Source organism: Stegodyphus dumicola, chromosome 11 (genome assembly GCF_044657685.1).
Source record: "Stegodyphus dumicola isolate Sdum_Otavi_A_Nest chromosome 11, ASM4465768v1".
NCBI classification, from domain to species: Eukaryota; Metazoa; Arthropoda; class Arachnida; order Araneae; family Eresidae; genus Stegodyphus; species Stegodyphus dumicola.
The window spans coordinates 112,276,110-112,301,678 of NC_140778.1; the positions used below are offsets into that span (position 1 = coordinate 112,276,110).

The 25,569-nt window shown below is 32.6% G+C and overlaps 1 protein-coding gene and 1 long non-coding RNA gene across 9 annotated transcripts in view; one reads left to right on the forward strand and one right to left on the reverse strand.

Moving 5' to 3' along the window:
- Positions 1 to 25,569, reverse strand: part of LOC146994249 (charged multivesicular body protein 5-like) — a 574,371-nt gene that overhangs the window by 461,142 nt on the left and 87,660 nt on the right. For 2 of the 5 annotated variants that reach the window (XR_015044099.1, XR_015044097.1), the window contains one exon: positions 15,980 to 16,162. The exons of the other annotated variants lie outside the window; for them this stretch is intronic. The gene's annotated coding sequence lies outside the window, so the exon portion shown is untranslated. Of the gene's footprint in view, positions 1 to 15,979; positions 16,163 to 25,569 lie in introns of those variants that run through there. 5 annotated transcript variants of the gene reach the window in all.
- The window catches only part of LOC146994250 (uncharacterized), a 103,506-nt gene that overhangs the window by 1,447 nt on the left and 76,490 nt on the right, over positions 1 to 25,569 (forward strand). For 2 of the 4 annotated variants that reach the window (XR_015044100.1, XR_015044102.1), the window contains exons 2-3: positions 8,950 to 9,138; positions 19,321 to 19,526. This is a non-coding gene — a long non-coding RNA (uncharacterized LOC146994250). The remainder of the gene's footprint in view (positions 1 to 8,949; positions 9,139 to 19,320; positions 19,527 to 25,569) is intronic. The other 2 variants (XR_015044103.1, XR_015044101.1) reach the window with 1 other exon arrangement.

A 25,569-nucleotide genomic window follows, 5' to 3' on the forward strand; every position in this document is an offset into this window, starting at 1 on the left:
ATGTCTGAAATTCATTATTCTGCTCAGAATAAATTTATCTAAAGAAAATGTTTAATAAATATTAGAACACAAAGGCTAACTTAGGTCAAAGTAGTAAGGGTCAGTTCGTTTGAATAATATCTTTTCTTAATCATAATGTGACTTTTCGAACATCGAATGAAATGGGAAAGACAGAATAAGTGCGAATGGCAGCAGACGAACGACACTATTTCAAACTCGGCATGAAAAGAGAACGGACGAAATGACACTAAGCCAAGGGAAGGCATGCCTTTGTGGAGGACATTTTAAAGGAAACTCGCTCGTATACATGTTACGCAAGGGGAAAACCACGAAAGTGCCCATGCTGTCAGCCTTTCCATCGGAATTTAAACCCCGGACCGAGCTACCAGTGTTCAGCGTTTTTTAGCATGGAGGTAGGAAAGGGAGGAGGGGCCATTCCGCGGTAGAAGTGAAGCACTGCTTTGAAGCTTGGGTCACCAGACGGGGTGTTCTTTGTCTACATTCAGAAGCTCGCTTGACAAGATTCTGATAGTATTTCGACACAGGACAGTTCCATAGAAATCGAAAAAGGGACACTTTCGCATGAAAGAAACATTCATAGTGTGATGGATAATAGCAATTTGTATAGTTTACTGACATTTACGCAAAAATCGCATCTTGGTTATTTTTCGATAACTAACAACAGCGATTTTGATTATGAATTTGTTTTATAAAATTCTAAGCTGTTGCACTACAAAAATATAGATTTTAAGAAAATTGCTAAAAGAGATCTGCCAAAATTTATTTTCTAGAAGATTTGAAAAGTTTGAAACTTGATGGCTAAATGTAAATATAAAATTATGTATGTTAAAATATTTGTAATTAGGCACATAGGTCAGATTAAGTTTTTATTAAATAGAGTAACGCATGCAAGGGCTATCTGCCTAAAGAGATAGATGCCATCGTGGAGGAATTTTGAAGAAAAACTGACCTTTGAGTGGGTATTAAAAATAATACTTATAATTTTCATTCAAATTATATTCATATATATTTTTTATGTAAAACTTTCGGGTGTATGCTAAATTAGTGTAAATTACTTTACACGAAAAATATAGTGAATGCACAGAAATTAAAGATTTGCACATGCCGGAAATGATAAATAGGAAATATGTATGGGTATTTATGCACGTGCTTGCAAAAAGCATATATCTGCCTTTGACAAAATACTTAAATATTCATTAAATTATTTATAAATGTATTTGAAATGAAGAATTTATTCACTTATAAACAACTGTGAAAGTACTGTGAAGAAATCTAATGATTAAATGTATCTAATTTATAATAATTATAAATGTTATCTAAATATATAATAACTTTAATATTGAATTGTAAACATAAATTGAAATCCTGTTGACAAATACGTTATAAAACTATTTAAGCAAGAATTGTTCGTATTGGAAAGCAATCTGCTAAAAGGTATTGTAAAGCAAATGCTATGAGATGTGCACTTAAGAACGTAATAAAGAGTTTTGGAATATGTATTGTTGAAATGAAGGGTAAAAAAAAAAAAAAAAAAAAAAAATCTGATAAGTATAATTAAAAGAATTATTCCCTTTTCGCTAATTCCTAATAATTCTCTAATTTAAAATGAACCGAATAGAGCATTAATTATAAATTGACTTACATTTTTCGATTTAAAAGAAGCCAAAAAACCATGTCATATTTAAGAAAGAATTTTAGGAAGAAGCTCTATAAATAGAAAAGAAATAATGCATAATTTTAATATTAATAATACAATAAACTTTGATCTTAATTTTTGTACCTTAACCGAATAAAATCGAATTACCTTAATTTTTTTTCCTAATGTAATTAACGAAAACTTGTGAAAATATTTCATTCAAATTAAACCGTCCTGTGAAAAGTATAGCATTTAATTCAGTTCAGAATGAAATGCTGTTTAAAAATATGTTGTTTTCACATACTTAGGACTCTGAAGTGTTGTAGAAAAAGAAAATATATACATTTATATGTATATTTGCGACGTAATTACAAAATATTTACACCAGAATGCGTCAAATCCCATAGAACTCAATGGTAAATGACCCAATTTTTTGGTCACCACGTAGGGATCGCCGGTGCTTCAGAGCAGGGTACGGAGAAACTTGTTTAGGGCGACTCCATCTTACTTCCTACCTCCATGTTTTTTACCGCTTAGCCGCTGTTGAGCCTTGTGCCTACATGAAAAGCTTGAGAATTGGATGACTGACGCTTGCTTAATGTACAGCTTTTACTCCATTATTTATTAATTTTTATTTGTCTAACTAATTATTTATTTTTTCTGATATTTGAACTTTTTCTCAGATTTATTTTCAAAGGAACAATGTCTAGAAAGTTTTGCGAATCCAAAATAAATGATTAAGTCTTAGATGAGATACGTTCTACCAATCAAAAAATTTTTTTTCACGTTTAGAATGTAACATATGTAAGTTGTTATGCATACTGCTTATCTCAACTATTCTTATCTCAAAAAATGCTCAATTTTTTTTTTCTCTTTTGAAATCAATAGAAATTTTTTTTATGAAACTAACCCCAGTAAAACATAGAATTTTATGTTTGAATGTTAGCTTCAAGAATGGAGCTAACAAACAAGTTATAATCCTTCACAGGAGCATGCAAACTGTCAATGACCTTCTGTAAGATTGCTGGTGACTTCTCACTAGTCAAAAGAGTCCGCCAAGCGGTAAAGTCGTGGAACACTGGAAGTTCAGTCAGAGTTTCCAATCCCGCAGACGGGCTGACTGCATGGGCCTTTTCGTAGTTTTCCCCATGTGTAATTTGTACATGAGCCAGTATCTCTTAGAAAGACTTCCACGAAGGCATCCCTCTACTCAGGCAGATAGCCCTTGAGGCTTTGCTGTGCTCACATACACTAAACCAAACCAAACTCACTAATCAACTTGATGTTCAGTAACAATAGAATAAGGTTAAAGGTTGAAACCTTTTATCCAAGAGTACACCTTGTGCTTAACATATAGACTACTGCTTGTGATGTTATGTTACGTAGAAGTAAAGGAGCCACCTAATATTTACCTGAAGTAAGTACACATAATACATACAGTAATACCTTTTCTGGCCTTTATATCTTCATGTACATTCACTGATCTTATTTATATTATTTTCTATATTATTTTTTATATTATTTTTATATTGTCTTTGATTTGTTTTTACAAATTTTGCATTATTTATCTTTTTTTATAATCTTCTATGTTTATTTCAACTTTACTTTGAATTCGATTTCATAATGACAATTTCCAATGTTTAATTTCTACAAATAATATAGTACTCAAATGCATAAACATCAAAGTGTCGGGGACGATTACTCGAGTTAAATAGGATTTCTCTACAGTAATTGATTTTTACTCCAAATTGAATTGACTAAAATGCTTCATAAGAATAAGTTCTTTCAATATCAGCATTGGTTCATAATTCCTTCTATTCGCGGAAATATTTGGCCTGACTAGAATTGCCGGTTTGGCTTTAACTTATAACTCGAGTAAAGACGAAACGGTTACAGCCGAAAACATCGCGGCAAAAACATCGCGGACGAAAACATCGCGGAGAAAACAACGCAAGGCGAAAACATCGTGGGAGAAAACATCGCAGTTCTAAAACATCGTGGTACAAAACATCGTCGTCGAAAATAAAGCGGTTCAAAAACTTCGCAGTTTAAAAATATCGTGGTAAAAAATAAAGTATCTATTAATCATCGCATGACGATAACATCGCAGACATGCTTTTTTCAGGCTTTAATAACTGTAAATGGATATTCCCATAATGATTTGTGAGCGCAAGTGATGTAAGGAAGGATAATTTTTACTTTCACATTTTTTTATTAACTAATAAATTTTTGCTGAAAAAATAAGAAGGAAACTTAAGCATAGAAAATTAAATGCAACTTAATAGATTATACTTTTTATGAAAAATTACCTGCAAAATCTTTATTAAAAATAATTTATTATGGTCTTTGTTAGTTAACTATGTCGATTTAAAATTCTATTAAGTGCTATAAGTTGCATTAATTTTCTATGCTTAAGTTTCCTTTTTATTTTCTCAGCAAAAATGTATTAATAAAAAATATGAAAGTAAAAATTATCCTTCTTACCCTCTTGCGCTCACGAATCATTATGGGAATATCCATTTACAGTTATTAAAGCATGTCTGAAAAAAGCATGTCTGCGATGTTATCGTCATGCGATGATTTGTAGATACTTTATTTTTTATCACGATATTTTCGACGACTATGTTTTTAAATTGCGAAGTTTTTGAACCGCTTTATTTTCGACGACGATATTTTGTACCACGATGTTTTAGAACTGCGATGTTTTTCTCTTTGCGATGTGTTCTCCCACGATGTTTTGTAGCACGACGTTTTCGCCTTGCGTTGTTTTCTCCGCGACGTTTTCCTCCGCGATGTTTTTGCCGCGATGTTGTCGGCGGACACCAGACGAAACACTTTCGTATTTACGTATTTTTATCAATTATTGTTCATTGAACGGGAGTTGGTTTGATTCCCTTGAAAAGTCAACTAATTTTCGATCAATGACAATGATTATATGTTTTAATTTTCCTTTTACAATTGAAATTTTATTCTTCGTGATGATTTAACTCCAGTCCCCGTTAAAACATTATTAACATTTTGCTTTCAAATTACTTCAAAACATCTTTCAAAATATAACTTACCAGTATTAACCAGTAACTTACCAGTTTTTAGAATTAAAATAAGCAGTGTGGCCAGTATTCCCTTTCACCTCCCTTTGTCACACTGATACAAAGGCACTTCCATTTCTTGCGTAAATATAAAAACAAAGATACACATACATGTATATGTATGTGTATCTTTGTATACCTATATACAATATAGATTCACACTTTTAAAATAATTCTACTTTAATTAAACTCGGGAGATAATATAATCAATTAATCAATACTGTTTAGGAAATAAATTATTATTAACTAACTTTGCAGCAATTGCGCAAGTAATAATAACTTGTATTCGCACTAAATGGATTTAAGATCATACAACATTATATATATATATATATATAACCTAATGACTCTACAGTAAGAATTAAAGATTCGTATAAAATTCTATATAGAGTATAAAATTCTATATTTAAATCAAGTTGGCTCAGTCTAGACCAGTGATTCTCACCAGCTTTTTCCCCATATACCCTTTCCACCATTGCTAAATGATCATTCAACCTCTCCTTCCCAAAACTTGAAAAGTAGATATGTGTTTGTTTAAATACGGATTATTTTTTAAGTAAATTAAACAAGTATCAAACATGTTGGTAAATACCAAAATTTGAATAAATGTTCTTTTTTGTATTCATAAACTAAATCTAAATACTTAATACGTAAAGAAAAGGTGGACTAAATTACTCTCTGAAACTTTGAAATTCCCCTTAGGGCTATTCCTCCTGATTGAGGACCCATAGTCTAGCCAGAATTCGTTTTTAATAGTGACTAAATATACAGATAATTTAATTTGTCCCACTTTTCTTATACTAACTTTTGTCACAGAAACTTTGGATTACGTGCATGTTTTTTGAAAATAAAAGACACAAATTTAAAAAAAAATATATGTTTAAAATTTGATGTTGAATTCAAAAACAGTTATTTGGTAGCCAGACCTAATAAACCTAAGAGATCAAATTTGAAGTACACCTTACTTGTTCTTACTAACTTCTGCTTAATGAATTAGAATTATTCTTAGAAAAGAACCTTAAAAACTGGTGAAACATTTCATGCTAGAAAACAAGATATTAGAAACTTTGAACTCATTCAATAGAAGAAAAAAGTTATTCAAAACGTAACTCCATAACAAAACATTTTTTTTCTACTTGATCGTCAACACATGAGGCTTTTAAGAAATACCTCCTACAAGATATGTGGCCACTATTTCTGTGCTGTCAGAATATGAAATTCGTATAAGGAAATCAATGCACTTCGAGGAGAAGAAAATGACCTTAATTTGATAGTTTTTCTACCTAATAAATTTTTACATGTTATGAGTTTCTTTTTCTTAATCTAGGCGAAATAATATTCAACACGTAATAACAGCATAAAACCCACAAAAGAAGTGTTCCAGTGAATTTTCAGTTTCTAAATGCTGTTTAAATTTGCTTCAATCAAAGTTTTTGTATATAAATAATTACGGTAAATTGAAATGAACTGTTTTTTAAGCGTTTACAGTTAATCGAGTAATATAATATTTTTATTGAAATAAAAATTATTTTTAATGTGCAAGATTACTTTTCTTACAACGCTGGGCTCATGGTTCTTAAATCCTCTTGTTGCTAAGTTCAGAAACCTGTGTTATTAAAATTATTCGAATAGTTTAACTTTTATTACGGTTTCATATTTTTCATTTTAACTTTCACATGGTTGCGTTTTCAACCATATGAAAGTTAAAATGAAAAATATTACTTGTACGTAAATTTTAATATATGTAATAATTTAATGTTTTTAGAAATAGTTCAGTAGTTTTACTTTTAAACAATGGCTTTGATATAACAAGCATGTTTAATTAGTTCATCAAAAAGTTGTTAGAGACACTATCAAATCAGGAACTAGCATATTTTTCCACTCTGCAGTTTTACTGCAAAAACAGTGAATTATCCCTTTAAAAATGGTTAAAAAATATTTAATTCCTTTCATTTTCCAATTATTGAAATTTTTAAAATAATTGAAATTCTAACTAAATCCTTAGACAAAAGGTTATTCAAGAACTATACTAAAGAAATGTAAGAAAGGGGTTAAACTTCAGTTACAAGCGGAATTTCAGATAATGTTATTTTCTAGTAGGTAACTAACAAAAAACATTTAAAATCCTCTTTAATTGTTCTCCTGCCACACCCTCCCTTCTGAGGCCTTCTTTGGCGCCCCAGGTTCCATAGGGAATAAAGCAATTAAGCAAGGCTCTCCTCTCTTTAACTGCTTTTTCACACAGCTGGGGGCAAAAGAAAAGGAAGGCAATGGTTTCCTGCCTGAATAGCCAGCGGCCAGTTAGAAAACTACATGACAAAAGCCCACAAGACGAATGCCCACTTAAAACCAGCACACATTTTCAGGAAATCCAAAATAACTATGACTTCCTGAAAAATTTTACGAGTAATTATTATGATTAAAAAAATTAAATTTCAAGTGGGAATGAAATTAATTTATGTAAAATCCAAGTTGTCAAAATTTAACTGGATTATTTGAAACCATGCTTTTTATTCACCATTAAAACGGTGTTTGCGCTTAATCATAATAGAATACTGTACTTTTATTTTTTTTCGTTAAAATGAAAGTTCGGCTTTAATTCTCCATATTAAATTCATATAATGCAAAATTTTCTGTAGTGTTAAATTATTCATAAATTATTCTCTGTATATGATGAAAATTTACATACATATTATACTCCTTATAATTTTGTAGAATTAAAATAAGCAGTGTGGCCAGTATTCCCTTTCACCTCCCTTTGTCACACTTATACAAAGGCACTTCCATTTCTTGCGTAAATATAAAAACAAAGATACATACATGTATATGTTTTTAATTATATTATTTTGATTGACTCTCTGTACTATATATATATATAGGAATTTAATTCAGCCGGAGACGAAAATGAAATGTGTTCCGCTACTTAAATTTATTGTTCAATTATTTCTTATTCATTTATTTTTTATTTTATCTCTATTCATGACGTATATATCGGTGTGGGTTTTTGTTAGTGTGGACTTTTATCAGCGTGCCCTTCTATCTATGTGGGCTTTTATCTGTGTGGGCTTTCATCAATGTGCGCTTTCATCGGTGTGGGTATTAGTCGCGTGGGCAATTATCCCAGTGGGGTCATTTTTGTGGGCTTTTGTCGTGTGCACTTTCGTCCTTTTGTCTGGTCACCGCATGGACTTTATGTATTTCCTTCACAATGCATTTTGCTGTGAAATGACAAACATTGTACAGTTAATAATTAAAAATAAAAGTATGTTTTGACTAACAAAACTAAAGAAAGGAATATTTATACATGATTAATAAAAATTAATTATTCATGTAATATTATATCTAGAGTAAGGTACCATCCTTATACTCATTATTGGAATTGTCGTATATTGATACTTTGATACCCCCCTTACTTTGTTTAAAAATTTGAAATTAGATTCCATTTACTTAAAAACCAGTATTATATTTATTTGTTCCATCTGCTTAGTTACACTTAAGTGCTTAAAGTTCTAGTCATTGTACAAGGCATATATAATAAATATGTTTTTCTCCTATCTAAAATATCTATTTGTAAAATATCTTTTGAAGTAAATCTTTTAATTATAATAATGATTAATCTTTTATGTGGTAAGATTATGTAAATTATGTATGGATATTAGATTTAAGTGACTGAAATTTAAAAATTTCAATGGGAAAGTGGTGTTTACTTGGAATATTCCCATGATTCTCGAGTTACCTGGAGTCTTGTTAGACAACAATGCTGCATAAATGTACTAGACCGTTTGGCAGATGAAGCTACTATGTATTTTTCTGCATTGCATGGAAAATAGAGGTGTGTTCTTATACCTGTTACCCATCATCTGGCTCGTAAGTATGAATAAAATATTAAGATACTTATTTATTGATCTATTATTTATTGAAAAATATTTTTATGATATAAATCCAGATGTATTGCATAGTTACAAGAACTATCTATTAGTTTTCATGTTAGTTCTAAGCTTTATTGTAAATTTTATTTTTTTACTTTGAAAAAGAATAATTGTGATGAAATATTATATTCTGGACGATTATATATCTCTAAACCACAGAATTTCTAGCAGCAATTTGCCATCAGTGTCAACATTAAAAAATCATTATACTGAATAATTCACCTTATAGCTGTAAACTGCTAATATTTTGATACAATTGGACATATTATTTTAGGATATGTCTCTTAATCTTCTCTTAACTCGTTCCATACTCAAATCATCCCCTTAGAAGCTAAGATTGAGAATACTCGTCTCCTCAAGCAACAATTGGATGCTGTACGAGTCGCATCGCACATGGACCAGCATACACCTCTTACGGCAAAAGCAAACTGTGATACATTGAAAGTACTGGAGCCCCTTAAGGGTAAGTGTGTTTTTAAATATCTCAGTATGCTAAAAAAACCCTTAGATAGCCTTGCTAATGCTTTTAATGATAATTTTAAGTTAAATATAAAAAGAAAACAACATGAAATCTCGGATAATTCAAACGCTAATTCTAACCACGAGGATGGTAAGCCTATAAGGCATACATACGTATAGTATATTTTTCAGTTGCAATACCTTATTACCACTGAGAATTTTTTGCGATTCCCAGGACGCCATAATACAGTCAAAAAGTCATTAATTCAGACACCCATAATCCGGAATGATCTATAATCCGGACCTCAAAGCTACAAACTTTCTGCGCATGCGTCGCGTTTACGTGTGCTCGTAAGACCTTTACGGCTGTGACTTTGCCTGTGCACATGCGCATAATACGTTTACGCATGCGCGTTTAACGTATAACGGACGGTATAAGCTGAGCTAAAATTATCTAATTCAGTTAATGTTGCAGATTGCGTTGTTCCTTAATCTTCGAATTGGATCAGGCTTATTATTTTTTGCAGACTGTTAGAGCAATTTTATAAAAGTAAGCTTGAACTTTCGATTATGTCAAACAGAATTTCCGATATATATTTACTAATATGTACAGGATCTACAAAGCAAAAGTATGTTTCGAAGTCCATTAAACAAAAAGTGGAATTGCTGCAAAAAATGGAAAAAGGCATATCCTTTGTTTCTTAACCATTCCGAAATCTGTTTATCAATTTCATGCTGCTCTGCGGGGGGGGGGGGGGGACATCGCAGCGCGCAATGAACTGGAAGTTGATTTGTCAGCACTATCCTTATCTTCAGGGCAAATGTTTTTATTTTATTCGGCTTATAATTCCTTACTAAATGTAGTATTTCATCTCGATGTATTCCGTCTTTGATATGATTTAAATCAAATTCCTTGTCATTATAAATATCACAAGTACACATCAAATAGTTTTCTGGTTGCAATTTTCTAATTTCGACTATGTTTAATGTATGCTTTACGCATGTGCTTGTTGAAAGAAATGTTTAATAAAGTAAACAAATAAATATTAAGCTTTTTTTTGTAAATTTTGATACCCTTTAGATCATAATTGTTCTTTATTTCATAAATAACGGTTTCATATTTTTAATTGTATAATTTCTGCATGCCATCTTACCAGATTTAAACTGATGATCTATAATCCGGAGATGCAGATATAAAATTTGTGGAGTCCCGACGAGTCCGGATTAACTACTTTTGACTGTATTTACAAAAATTCTGTGGAACCCAATAAGTACTGCGCAAATCCGACACATGCGTGAGTGAAACTGTCAATTTTTTCTTTTGTACACTTGCAGTTTTAGGTCACTACATTTAATTTCTAATTTTAAGACATAGAACAATGTGAACATTTTAAATAAGTAACAGATGAAATGACAGCGTCACGTGCAAAGCAAGAAAAATGAACGTTTCTATTATAAAATGAAGGCGTCGAAACGGATTCATTTTTTTTTCTTTGTCTGTATTGCCATATCTATTTTAAGATGTATTGTATTATGTAAAAATATTTGGTAATTGTAAAAGTATTATAATAAATTAAAGAAATATCAAAACTGCTAAAATTCTAGGCAACCCCCTGCTGCAAGTCCAGCGACTCCAGTTTAAGAAACCCTGGTATAGACAGACAACCCGGCGAAATTACGCCCTAATTGAGATACAGACATAAAACTTATATCAAAATGATGGGGCATGCATTTGCAGTTGAAAGCAGCAAAACGCATCAAAATGGATCATTAACTTTCGAGTCGTGTGATTTCAAAAGCATTTTCCTACAACTTGCATTCTATTTGAGATGCAGATATAAAATTTGTGGAGCATGAAATTGCTATTGAATGCAGGAAACCGCATCAAAATCGGACAATCGGTTCCCGTGTAAAACAGATTTTAAAAAACTGTAATTCTTAGAGATGCATCAAATTTCATTGCCATGAAAAATATATTTCGTCCTCTGGACCCTGAAAACGATACTAATTATGTCCAGAATGCAGTTAACACTGTAAATCAACGAAGCACTTCAAGTCAAAATTTACCTACACCACCACAACCAAAAGTTGTTCCTCCAGTCAAAAATTCTACAATGATATAACCAGGGCAAACAAGTCCACAATACCAATTTTAAATCATATCAAATCCGAAGAACACAGGAAAAGGCCTAAAACCATCCTCAGAGACATATAATAAAGGTTTTTGATAAACGTTTAATTACTGTAAAGGCCCTTATTTTTGCAGGCCGTAATTTTCACAAAAATGAATATATCGGTGATTTCGCGAGTTGAAAATTTCACGAATTTTATATGAACAGAACAGAAAGTTGAAAAATTTTAAAAGTACTTAAGTAAAGTTGGGGGAAAAAAAAAGTATTTCGCAAAGCTTTGATTTTTGCGATTATGACGGGCTCACGAAAATAAGGGCCTTTACACCAGTTTAAAAAAGACCCAAAAAACTAATTAATTATTCTTTAACTAATTATTGTAATATACCTAATTGCCTAGCTTAGCACCAAAAATTGGGAAAATTAAAATTTTTATTCCTATCGGATCACTAATTAATATTGAAGCAGGCTTAATTTAATTTTTCCATCATGTCCTCTACCCCCTCATTCACTCAGCCATCCCTTTAAATTAGTATGGATTGAAGACAAGAAAGAATTTCAACCAATCACAAAAATGCTGGTGGAAAAAATTGAAATAAGTGAGAGATGGAGCGCTTAACGAGGATCCTTAAGCGCTCCATCTCTCACTTTGTAATCACAGTTCAACAGCTTTCGGCCATGAAGGCGGTAGCTATCATAATCATACCACACACTCTACAACCAATCACGTTCGTCTCGATCTAGTTACTCAACCGTAAACCACAGATGGATTTTTCGCCGATTTAATGGCTATATCCAAACTAAACAATAAAATTACCATAGGTAGAGACTTTAACTCACACCACAAAAATCGGAACTGCAGAAATGATAATTCAAATGGTCACATTGTTAATCAATTTGCCTCAACGGCCAACTTTACTGTTGTAGCTCCCTCCTACCCAACATGCTATAGATCTGCAAGCATTATTGAATTTTTCCTGCTAAAAAATATTTATCAACCATCAAGGATAGAAAGATTACGTGAACTATTCTCTGATTATAACCCTGTTTTAATGGAGGTGAATATCAGTAGCTATAGTACATCACACAAAAGAGCCTTTATTATGAACTGGGTAGCTCTAAACAACACTCAGTACCCGTTACCCGCGATACACAGTGAAGACGAGTTAGACGCAGTTATCGAAGATTTTACTAGCACACTTAACCGTGCTCTGAAAAATAGCAAGGCGGTCCCGTTGACTGGTAGGGCCAGAGATCCTGCTATTAGAGAACTTTTAGCTAACAGAAAGATAGCTAGAAAAATATGGCAGAGGACCAGATGCCCAGAAGTTAAGAGAATTTTAAATCGGCTGAATCAGGAAGTCAGTACACGCACAAAACAAATGGTCTAGATATTTAGAATCACTCTCTACTGATGATCATGTATATGGAAAGCTGCTTCTAGATATAATAGATGCAACACAAATATTCTGCCCCTTAATGGCCCCTCTGGGATCACATACACAGAAACTGAGAAAGCTGAGTCACTAGCTGATCACTACGCTACTCAGTTTTACATTAACATCTCACACCCAGACACAGAACGCACAGTTAGTTACACTAACAATTTATACTTTTCATAACCAAAAACAGACAACATCCGTCTTGCTAAACCTTCGGAAGTTAACACCGCCACCTCCATACCTGTCCCTTTCAATTATGTTCGATAGATTATTGCGGCTTCCCCGCTCTCTCCAGATGAGTATGCGATGAGAATCGCTACTCAGACTGAATCTGCTCTCATCTGTAAAGAGTACTCGTCCCCATTCATTGTGTCTCCAATTCCGGTGTTCCCGGCACCACAGAGAACGCCTTCTCCGATGGGCAGGCGTTAGAGGTACACACCGTACAGGGCGTCGTGCAAACAGACCACCACCCTGCAGTCTTCTGGCCACGGTAAAACGCGATATCTGTCGTCCAGTCGCCTGCGTCGTGTGTCTAGCGATTTCTCCCGCTGTCTGCCGCCTGTTTCTTCTGGCCTGTAAGGCAATATACCGGTCATCTGCAGGTGTGGTTCCTCGTGAACGACCACTACTAAACCCCCGGATAGCTGTTCCTGTAGTTTTAAATTGTCTCCAAAGTCGTGAAACGATGCTGTGAGCAATTCCGATCTCTGCAGCCACACTTGTCACACGGCGGCCTTCCTCCAACTTCCCAATGACCTCGGGTAAAAGCATCCAGATGTCATCTAACAGATTGATTATTCGCCATTTCTCGCCGAGGCAGCAACTCAGTGTGATTTTAACTGCTATACGGTGTGCAATCTCTTTGCCAGAAATACTGATCTTTCACCGACAACATGCTTTATACAACTCAGACACTCCCCCATTATGTCTACCTGCATATCTGCGCAAGTGCTACCGTAGATCACCTTACTTAATCTCGGGATTGGTCTTTCTGTCCGCTCTGCCTCTTCGTTCAGCTGATATGCTAATTTTTCAACTTCGTCCTTAATTTTTGCACACCAGTGTATTTCACGTGCTATACACAGGATAAGGTACAACCCAGGAACCTGGAAATGATGTGTGTCTTTGTACCCTTCTAAAGGAGTATGGATTGAAAACAGCCTAGGCCTTCCCCGTAGCACACTGTAAATCACACTTCACCCAATAGGATTACTCCTCTGCCAGCCAACAGAAGTTCAACAAGCTCCCGCCTACCACCTGACTACTGAACCATTCAGCCTTGAATACTCGAGGAGAGGGGGAAGAAAAAAGAAGAAAAGGGCTTTTTCTTCTCTCTCCGCCCCTGATTGCCTCTGCTGCTCACACTCCAACTAGCTCTAGGTTTTAACTTCAAAACTCATCATCTTATATTTGCTGCAAACTCTGCCATTACTACTGATTATAATGTCACAATTGCTTTCATTTCATTTCACTGCCATAACTGCTCTTCGAATTTTTATTTTTACGAACTTCAGCAACATTATTTCTTTAACATTCGTAAAAGTATTAACTTACTACACTGGGATAAGGCTATGCCCAGGAACCCACTACAACTGAACATTAGTTCATCGAGGAAGGGCATACTCTAAATGAAGCTGCAGATGTCCAAATAAAAAAGGAAAAGAAAACCTATTCACAATAAATTGTTTCAACAAAGGAAACGATTGTGTGATTTTAGATGACAGTCGGAGAGTATTAGTATCAAATATTTTATTTCATCATACCACCAACAAATATTTTCTTTTGTTTCAGAAGCCCATCAAAAACTTACATGACAGCAAATGCAAATCTAGTATAAATAACGTTTATGTTGCTAAAATAAATTCTGATTTCCAAAGATGGCCTGTTTCTCGCATTGTTGGTAAATCATGGTTGATGGGCATTAAGAATGGTCTTTCCTCTAATTCACTGGACACACACAAATTAGCAGCACGTTGGTGTTAATTCTTTTTAATTCTGTATTAAAATATACAACTTTAAACTTAGTTGACATATGCGGCATTTGAAGTGCAAATAATAAAAATTTTTCTTAAATACTATGCTTTGTTGCTTATCTTTTAGAAATTTAAAGACCTGGAATTCTGCAATTCTGAGTAAAAAATGAAAATAAAAAACAATTAACACCAACAAAAACTTGTGGTAACATGACAGACAAATTATTACAAATACTACAAAAGATCATGCCTTTTCATTTTATTTAACCATATGTTAAAGCAGTATTCTTTATTAGACCTGGAAAAGTTAGAAACAGGAATATATTTTACTACAAAAACTACACGACAATTTTGAAATTAGAAGCTTTTCTGTATGAATTCCACTCTAAAACAATGCAAGTGCAGTCTTGACGATAAGAAAGTCAAATTTATTGAAATTTAAATTTGTATTTCCATTTTAATTTTCATTTTCCTAAAAACATTTGTCAACTTTGCAGGATTTCATCTTCAAGTATATATGTACAGACATTTAAAGTTCTGATGTATTAACATCTCGTGGAAATACACCTATCCCTCGATTTATACAGTACTTACCTGTTTTACATGATTTCAGTTTTACACAGTTTAAAAATTAACAGATTTCAAAAACTTAGTAAAATAGTATTTGCTGCATAAATGCAAATACATACATTTGAAGTCATTTTTTAATCTCATTTCTTTGGTAACACTGGTGGCAACAACAAGGATGGGGATTCCCCGTGTTAGGGGAATCTCAATAGTATGTATATGTATTTCATAACAGTAAAATTTTAAATTATATGGTTCACGCGAACTAATGCAGTATCAGTATTTTAGCAGCAAGGATTACATCATTTCTATCTACATATCTGAATGTTTACTAGCAAGTTTTCAACATTTATAGTTTTTGTGGCATTTTTTATAATTTATGTAAATTTTTTAAAGTATTATAATGCCAAAACGATTTTTAAAAAAAAATCAAAAATGAAATTAGAAGCAAAAATTAAAATATTAGATCATCTATGTAATAGAGAAGGAGTAACAAATGTTGCTAAATTTTACTCCATGAATGAAGCCACAATAAGGACAATTAAAAAAAAAAAATGAAGACTCTACTAGAAAAAGAATTAGATATGGGTAGAAGACGAAAATTTAAAATGGATTCCAATTGATACTGATGCTATTAGAAACAAGGCTTTAAAAATTTATAAAGCACTTAAGAATCGGTCACTATCGACTTTGTCAGATGAAAAAAAGGTATCTTTTTCCACAAGTCATGGTTGGTTTGAGAGATTTAATAATATTTAAACAAAGGCATTCTTTACATAATCTAAGACTGAAAGGAGAAAGTGCATCTGCTGATTCGAATGTAACAACAATATCCAGCAAAATTTGCTGAAATCAATTGCCACGATCTCCTACATTTCTGATCAGATCTTCAATGCTGACGTGTCTACGTTGTTCTGAAAAAAAAAAAAAAAAAAAATACAGTCAAAAGTCGTTAATCCGGACTCGTCGGGACTTCGGCGATTCCGGATTATCGATTTTTCCGGATTATAGATCATCAGTTTAAATCTCGTAAGATGGCATGCAGAAATTCTAAATTTAAAAATATGAAACCGTAATTTATGAAATAAAGAACAATTATGATCTAAAGGGTATCAAAATTTACAAAAAAAAAAAAAAAAAAAGCTTAATATTTGTTTACTTTATTAAACATTTCTTTCAATGTAAGTTGTTTAAGTTGCTTCATTTTATGTGATACTAATATTTTCTCTTTAATTCTATAAACAGACATAATTTCTTTTCAGTTAAAAAGTTCTGCTGTTCAAGTCCCGTTAATTGCTGTGCCGAGAATACCGACTAACTGGTCAATGGAAATTTTTTCGTTTTCACTAACCTCTCTGTCACATTCTTCATGTCTTTATCCATTTTTTTCAGCAATTTCACTTTTTGTTTGTTGGACATTGAAACATACTTTCGTTTTGTAGATCCTTTGGAAGTTCCAGCATCGGAAATTCTATTTGACATAATCGAAAGTTCAAGTTTACTTTTATAAAATTGCTCTTACAGTCTGCAAAAAATAATAAGCGGGATCCTATTCGAAGATTAAGGAACAACGCAATCATTAACATTAACTGAAATAGATAATTAGATAATTTTAGCCTACACCGTCCGTTATACATTAAACGCGCAGGCGAAAACGTATTCTGCGCTTGCTCACACGCATATGCGCAGTAGTCAAGTTCTTACGCGCTCGCGTAAAACGCCTGTGCGCATGTGCTAACGCGGCACATGCGCAGAAAGTTTTTAGCTTTGAGGTCCGGATTATAGATCATTCCGGATTATAGGTGTCCGAATTAACGACTTTTGACTGTACCTTGCAAATCAGCTAGTGGTCATAAGGTAGTGAAAAGTCATACAATTTTTTTCTGTTGCAATGCTTCAGGCAATTATATAATGAAACCATTGGTTATTAACAAATCAAAAACACCATGTTCATTTAAAGGAAAAAATATAAATAACCTTCCCTTTTATTGGATGCCTAACAGGAAAGCACGGGTCACTGCCATAAGGTTCAACGAATGATTTCTTACCATGTTTGTCCCAGATGTCAAACATTATTTAGGTAAAAAAGGATTGCCTTTTAAGACTCTTCTTTTAATAGATAATGCACCTGGTCATCTTCAAAATTTACAACACAAAAAAGTAGAAATAGTCTTTTTGCCCAAAAAATACAACTTCTTTATTACAGCCATTGAATCAAGTAATATTTTCTGGCTTTTACAACATTGTGTATATCAAACAAACCTTTAGGTATATTTTAGAAAAAATGGAGAATAATGAATCTTACTCTTATGGATGCTTGGAAGAAATTTACAATCTTAGATTGTGTTGGACTGTCATATACTCAGATTAAACAATCAATGCTCAACGCATGCTGGAAAGCAATACGCTGGATGTTGCTAAAGATGAGAATGATAGATTACCATTAGAGTGTGAATATTCTCAGATCACTAAATTGGCTCAAACTGTAGTAGGAGAAGGTTTTGAGGATTTAGCTCAAGCATATATTAAAGGAATAATGGTTGATGAAGAACTAAATGAGGATGAGTTAGTTAACATGATTCATGAAACAAATAAACATGATGAAGACCAATCTGAACCAGCTGCATTCACAGCTAAAGTCATCAGTGTAGGACTTGAATTGGGAAGAAAATTAGGTAATCATTTTTTACAATATGACACAAATGTCGAATGAAATCTCCGATTCCAAGGGGAGCTTAGTAAGTGTTTAAATCTATATACGGATGTTTAAAAAGATTTAGGGGGACAAAAAAACAACAGGCAATTGTTAATTATGGATTTCATCATGAAGTCTAGTCGATGTGAGATCTCCCCTAATTTATCATCTATTGAAGCAGAATCGTATCACGAATACTCAAGTGATGAAAGAGACATCATACCAATCAAGAAGAAAAAACTAATAATTCATGAAAGTGATGTCAGTCCAAAATCAACTCTAAATATGAGAATATTTGTAGAAATTTCCTGTTCTTTCAATTCGAGCCACAATTTTTCATAAATGCTACATACTTTCATTACATTATCAGGTTGCATACTTCTGATGTCTGTGTAATTTATTTAATTGATGATGTAATTTATTTAATTGATAACTAAATATACTCGATTATGTTTTCACAAGGCTTGCTAATGTTTTTTTAAATAACACGAAAATAATCATGCAATGCAATAAAAATAGAACATCACTTTCCTGCCTCAGAATATGCTACTAATAACAGGTTGTTTAAAGAGCAAAATATACAAAATTTAAATTAAATAATTATTTCCTTTTACTCAGTTGAATATACATTTAATTCATAAACATGTATATGCAGATAAAATTAGCTATGTCAATAAAGTTCTGCAAAGAATAATGAACGTGATCCTATTAGTTAAGTGTTGCAACTTTATTTCATATGAAATATTTTCTATATAGTCATTCCTTAAAAGTAGTCTCTGAATAATTAAACCAATTAAATTTGTTTCTAAATGTACTTGGGTTAATTGATAAAAGCAAGGCTTTTTTTTTAAATGGCAAGCTGATTTTTAATTGATTTCATACTTAGATACATCATTATACATACATTAATAAAATAAATAAAATTCTAATTATGTTAGGGCAGTTTCCATTTTGCTGGTGTTTACTAAAGAAAATTTTACAGATAGCATTTTTAACAAAAACGCTGTTTATGATCATTTAAGATTTAAAAATAAATAAATAAATAAATAAAGAGAGGGAGAGATTATTTTGTAAGAATTCATCAAGAATATTTCTTCCAATTTATGTTTTCGAAGAAACGCCTTTATTACACCAAAGTAAAAAAAAATTATCCCTCTACCAAAACTTAAATCTGTATCGATTAAAAAAGAACAGTAATGCGTATTTAATAAGAACACAGGAATAAATTGTATTAAAACTCAAATCTATTTGTAAATTGTTCTTCTCTAAACTTATGCTTTGAACCTGAAATATTTTGAATGAAATAGTGCTTTTTTATTTATTTTAAGACTTGATCTATTTTAAATTTACCTAAAATACCTAAAATAATTATTTTAGCTTTTCAAGAGTTTCTTTTACATTGCTGAATTTGATGAAGGTGTACAAACGGTGCCAAATTCTTGGTTTTGGGCTGATATGGATAAATGACATATCTAATATGAAAAAATGAATCAAACTGAACAAAATGATTGCATCACATCAAGCCCCAGATTATTGAGAACTTTGGCAATTTCACCGGGTTCTCTAAATTTTTGCATCGACAAGTATGATATTTTCTATAATTATGTGTTCTTGTTGCTCATTTTTCTCACTGTATAATTTAGAAAGCTGAATAGAACATGGAAAATGCTGTTATGAATGACATCAGTACCAAAATATTTTTAAAATATAGTAACATCTCCATTTTTAGTACTTTTATCCATAAATTATTAGTACGAGTTGGTAGTTTGGTTTTTGAATCTTAACATTATTTTAATTACCAGACTAGTTGTTTAAAAATAGGAATGCATGTATTAAAAAATTCAAAAATTAACAATCATATCAGGATATAATATATATTTGCTTTAACATTTAACTGCATTTTTTTTATACAAATTTGATGCTCTCAAAATCTATTCGGTCACCTTAATTTTGCAGTGGAAAAATAATGAAATAGTATAATCCTACAATTCGAAACCATAAAAATTCTATTTGATTTATTTATTGAATAAATTGTTGCAAAATATCTGAAATTTGCAGAATTTTATAAAATAATGTAGCCATGACTGTTAATTTAATTTTACATCAAATATTTCGATAATTATACATGAGTAAATAAATGCTGCTAGAACATTTAGATGTTTAATCTAACATTAAACGATTATTTAATTCATTCTTTTTGCTTTATGTTAAATTATTGTTTATGAGTGATAACGGAAATTTAAAATTTTCAGTGAAAAAGGCATAGAAAAGTTAAAGTTGGCTATGAAGTTTTCAGACATCGAAAAGTGCAGAATTTGGTGCGGAAACAAAAAAAAAAAAAAAAAAAAAAACACCAGCGATTTAAATTCTCCGATTCTTCAGATGAGTAAAAAAAGTAAACAAGTAAAAAACAGTAAAAAAGTACTATAGTAAAAAAGCTAGCAGAGCTGTGCTTGCCATTGCTACCAGAGTGCACACAAGGAAAATATTTTCAACCAGAATTTTCTGCATCTGTTTTAGCTAGTCCTCACTGCAAATCTGAGGACTAATACTCCAAAAGCAGGCTCATCAGAAAGACCCAATAAAGGTTTCGTACTGTTGCATTCCTGTACAGGTTCATGCAATTTGGAGTGATTAACGATGACACTTAATAAACACACAATGTATTTGCCAGTATTATTCAGGACATCTCCAAAAACATGTTTACAGTCGTCCAAAAACTGCGACAAGCACATTGAAACAATCAGCAACAGAGCCTTTAGGCTATAACAGTGAAGACAGCTTCACAGCAAAGTGCTAGAGTACAGCTCCCGACTAGGTTCAGTCTTCTCAGAACTCGACGTACTGTCGAGATTCTCGACGCTACAACTCGCGATGCACTCCACAATAAGCACTAGAATACAGCTTCTGACTCAGTTCAATCGTTCTTGGAGCTCAACACACTCCAAGATAAGACTCGATGATGCACTAACTCGCGATACATTAAGAGACTCTCTCTACGCACTCCCCAATCAACTCAATACTAGACTGAAAATCAACTCGATAGACTCGAGATACTACTGCTACTCCGCATACAGGCAGGGTTTATATAGCTTTTAGCATGCATTCGAGAACATTCTAAGTCAAACCAGTAAGAACTCGTTCTAAATGGTTCTCCATCCGTCTACGGCATATTGCCAATTTCGCTGAAAGATGTTGCCAAATGGGTGATTTCTCGCCAAATCTAGCAAATCCTAAACCTGCTTTGTGGGAAATCTATCTTACCGCAGCTGGAAATTTTTTAACAGTAACTTTCTGAATTTGCCAATAGTCAATTTCTTAAAAGTGTTCTGTTTTCAGGTTTTTAGAATAATTATGTAATAAAGACACAATAACACGCCGAATAAATACTAATTCAGAAGTCAAACAACAAAAATCAGCGTTTATTTACAAAATTTTCACAGTAAACAGTCACTGTGAAAATTTTGTAAATATAACGCTGATTTTTGTTGTTTGACTTCTGAATTAAATATGTAATACCCTGACCTTTTCTCTTCCGCAGAACTTCAACATCTAATCTTAAAAAATTTAAATTCTTTATCAAGTAGATTACAAATATTGCAAGAAAAGGTGGAGTTGCTGAAAACTCCTAACTGTGCAATCAACCGAAAAATTCAGAATTAAATATATTCCAATTAAAAACTGAATTAGAACTTCAATTTTTAGAGAGAATGTTTCTCAACAACATAGCTCCTGTGGTATTGTAAAATAATATTTTACATTAATCCTAATAGTTTTTTTTTTTTTTTTATTTTATTTTATTTTGTTTACTTTTTGCACACATTTTCATTTTATAAAGTAATTTCTGTTACGTTTTTGCTTAAATGAAATTTTCTATTTCAGTATTATCTTATTTTCTTTACATAAAAACTAACTGCATAAAATGTACTAAAATACAAATATGGAACTCAAAGCAATGAAAACGTTATGATTTTATAAATAAGTTTCCATTACATTTGCATTTTATTTTGAGGAAAGTTAGATTTCTTGAGTGTTCTGTGTAGTTGAAATAATTTTCTTAAATGATAGAATAAGAAATCTTGTTGGTTATGCATTTATAGATTAAAGTCAATTTTTATTTATATATTTATTTATTTAGGTCAATGAATTGAAACATATTAATGTTAAAGGAGACTAACGTAAACATATTAATAGTAATCGTAACAAATATTTTGAAGTGATGTCGGACACGCTAGCCGAAGAGTACAGTTGGGTAAGTGAAAAAAAAAGGGGGGCATTTAAATCCCTGAAGTTATCATAGGTTATTTTACATAAGTAAACATTTATAAATATATTTTTATGTACATCATCATTTACAAAATATCTTGATAATTTACATTACGTATAATATGAAATCTGCCAAATTAAGTCACACCCAGCACCCGTAGCTCTCAGCCTGAGTCAAATCTTAATTATTCAAAAAATCGAATAAAATAAGACCAGACTTCCATGAATAGTGCATAGTGCTACTAAATGCATATGTGACCATCCCAGAAGAAATAAAGCAGGTAGATATTAGCATCTGGAAAGATATCCCAATGCATGAAGGAAGAGTAATATATTTAGTGTATGAACCTGTTATGTCAAGAAGACTTTAAATGAATTAGAAGACAACATAAAATAGCAGTTTTATCTGATCGCAAATGTTTAAAATGTTATTTAAAATGTCTAACTTTTTTTTATTCTTAAAATGATGTTTAATCCTCATTTGTTCTGCTATTTAATTTTTATGATGTATTGTTACTTAGTTTGTTATCTATCCATTTGTCAGTAATTGAGCTGAATTAAGTAAAGCTTTGTTCTTTTACATTATATTTTACCGCTCGACCAGGCCGACTGCCGTACCAAAGCACTCGGGTTCGAATCTCGAAAAAGGTTCGGGGGTTGTAAATGCATAGTGTCTGTGCATCATGGGGGCACCCAAAATATGCTGCAAGCCGAAAAGTTCTTTCAAGAAGCTGATCGTAGGGAAAGAGAACTTGAAAATCCTTGGACTCGTCCTCCGTGTGATAGTTGCATCGCAAAAATGTTATGGTTTTTAATTAATTGACTTTCTGTTTAAATATGCAGTAATTATAATTAAAAATTCACAAGTAAATTTTCCATTTAATGTATTTTTTAGAGATAGTGCAAACTCATCTCCCTGCAACAATTGAAAAGAAAGGTGCTACTATAACAGTTAATCTCAAAAAGGTTGGTGGGTGGTAAATGTATAGTGTCTGTGCAGCATGGGGGCACCAAAAATATGCTGCAACAAAGTTGCTACTACACTCATGTCCATAAATTAAGGATAATTCGGAGTCACGCGGAAATCGAACTCTAAAATATACTAAAATATCACCTGTAACATCACTACACACATCTTCAAGAATCATATGCAAATTTTAGGAAGTAACCAGATGACACCGATGGTACTTCACAATGACGAGAATGTAAGAAAGTGATATATAACGAATACAGGCAAAGAAGTAAAATTGTTCGCAGGCACTTTATAAGCATTTCAGTGCAATAACCAAATAGTTCGCAGGGGCTTTATAAGCATTTCAGTGCAATAACCGACAAAGGACGCATTTGGATGATTTTTTACGTGGTAGAATTATCGGCCGTCTGGAATGTGGGCATACCGAACTGGAAGTATCAGACAAACTTGGAATTGCCCAAAGTGTCATCTCCAGGCTTTGGCAACGATTCCCAGATGATGGTAATGTGAGTAGACGTTACAGCACAGGTCGCCCCAGAGTTACAGCGCCGAATAAGGACCGGTATTTGGCAGTTACTGCCAAAACAAACAGGTGGAGCACAGCCTGAGACCTGCCTCGTCAGCTCTCTTCAGCCACTGGTACGACAATTTCAAGGCAGACCGTGTACAGACGCTTAGGGCAGATTGGTTTATATGTTCGTAGACCTGTCAGATGCGTTCCACTTACTGCAACTCACTGTCGCCTGCGGTTAACCTGGAGTAGAGAGCATGCACTGTGGACACCGCAACAGTGGGCTTGTGTGATGTTTTCCGACGAGTCCAGGTTTAGCTTGCAGTCTGATTCTCGCCGGACTTTCATATGGAGAGCTCCAGGTATTCGTTACCACCAAGAAAGCATCATTGAACGACACCGTTACGGTGGTGTAGGAGTGCTCGTTTGGGGTGGAATTATTCTGGGTTCCAGAACTGACCTTCATGTTCAAATTGGAATCATGACAAGCCATATCTATCGGGACGTCATTCTGGAACAACATGTACATTTGTTTCGGGGTGCCATGGGCACACAATTTGTTTATGGATGACAACGCCAGTCCTCACCGTGCAAATATCGTAAGCGAATGCCTTCAATCGGAGGATATCACCCGTACAGACTGGCCAGCATTCTCACCAGACTTGAACCAGTAGAACACGTGTGGGACATGCTTGGCCGACGAGTTGCAGCCCGTCAACCTCCTTCTACATGTCTACCGGAACTTCGGAGTGCATTGCTTTTTGAGTGGTGTAATATCCCACAAGATCAGATCGATAATTTGATACTCAGCATGCCTAGGCGTTGTACGGACTGTATTGCATCGTCTGGGAGACATACAATGTATTAACAATCAAACCAACCATGTAATATTGGTTTTTTGTAAATAAGTTTTTTTTTGGTAATTTGCTCCAGGGAGAAAAAAAATCGCTAATTTTTTTAATAATATCAAACATATAGCATCTGTTTTTGCTCTTTACCTTTTGTTTAATAAATAAGCTTTACAAATAAGTCAAATTTGTTTTGCTTCTAACTTTTCCTTTGCCTGATTTTGCATTATCCTTAATTTATGGACATGAGTGTATAACAGCGAGTACTTTTGTGTACAGAAGCTGTCTTGAAAGCTTAGAATCTAAAATTTTAAGTTTGTATTTGTTTTTACTGAATTGTAAGTATTATAAATTCATATGTTTGGAAGCGTCCGAATTTCAAAAATAATAAAAGTATAAATGATAAATAATAAAGCTTCAAAATAGTAAATCAAACAATCATCAAAATGTTTAGTACCTATTTAAAAATTTGGAGCTTTCTTTCAATTTTAAAGTAATTTAAAATTTAATAAATAGCTTTAAAACTCTTGCCAGTCACTGCTCATCTCAATGCATATAATAGCATTATATATTTTTTATAATAATAATGCATATTTTGTTTAATTTCATGAGGCTGAAGGAGACATTGTAAACTTATATTATGAATACGAGTCATATTTTGTAAAATTCGATGAAAGGCCATTCGAAAAACATGTATACATTGACAGAATTGCCGATATAAATAAAATATGTTATTAACAATATTAACTTCTTATTAATTAAGAAAAGGCTGCATTAAATATATTAAAAGGATCTTTTAAAATTTTTGCAGGAAATGAATTTAAGTTTCTCTTAAGTGAATGGATATTTTTATATCTTTATTACCGTATTTGCAGGCGCATAAGGCACATCCCCCTTTTTTTATACACATTTCATTATAATGAATTTACAGTATTTTAAATATAAATACAAAGTAATACTTTATACCCACAATTCATCTGGGGAAGAGCTTTTAATTTTCTTCATCAAAACCTAAACACTCATCACCA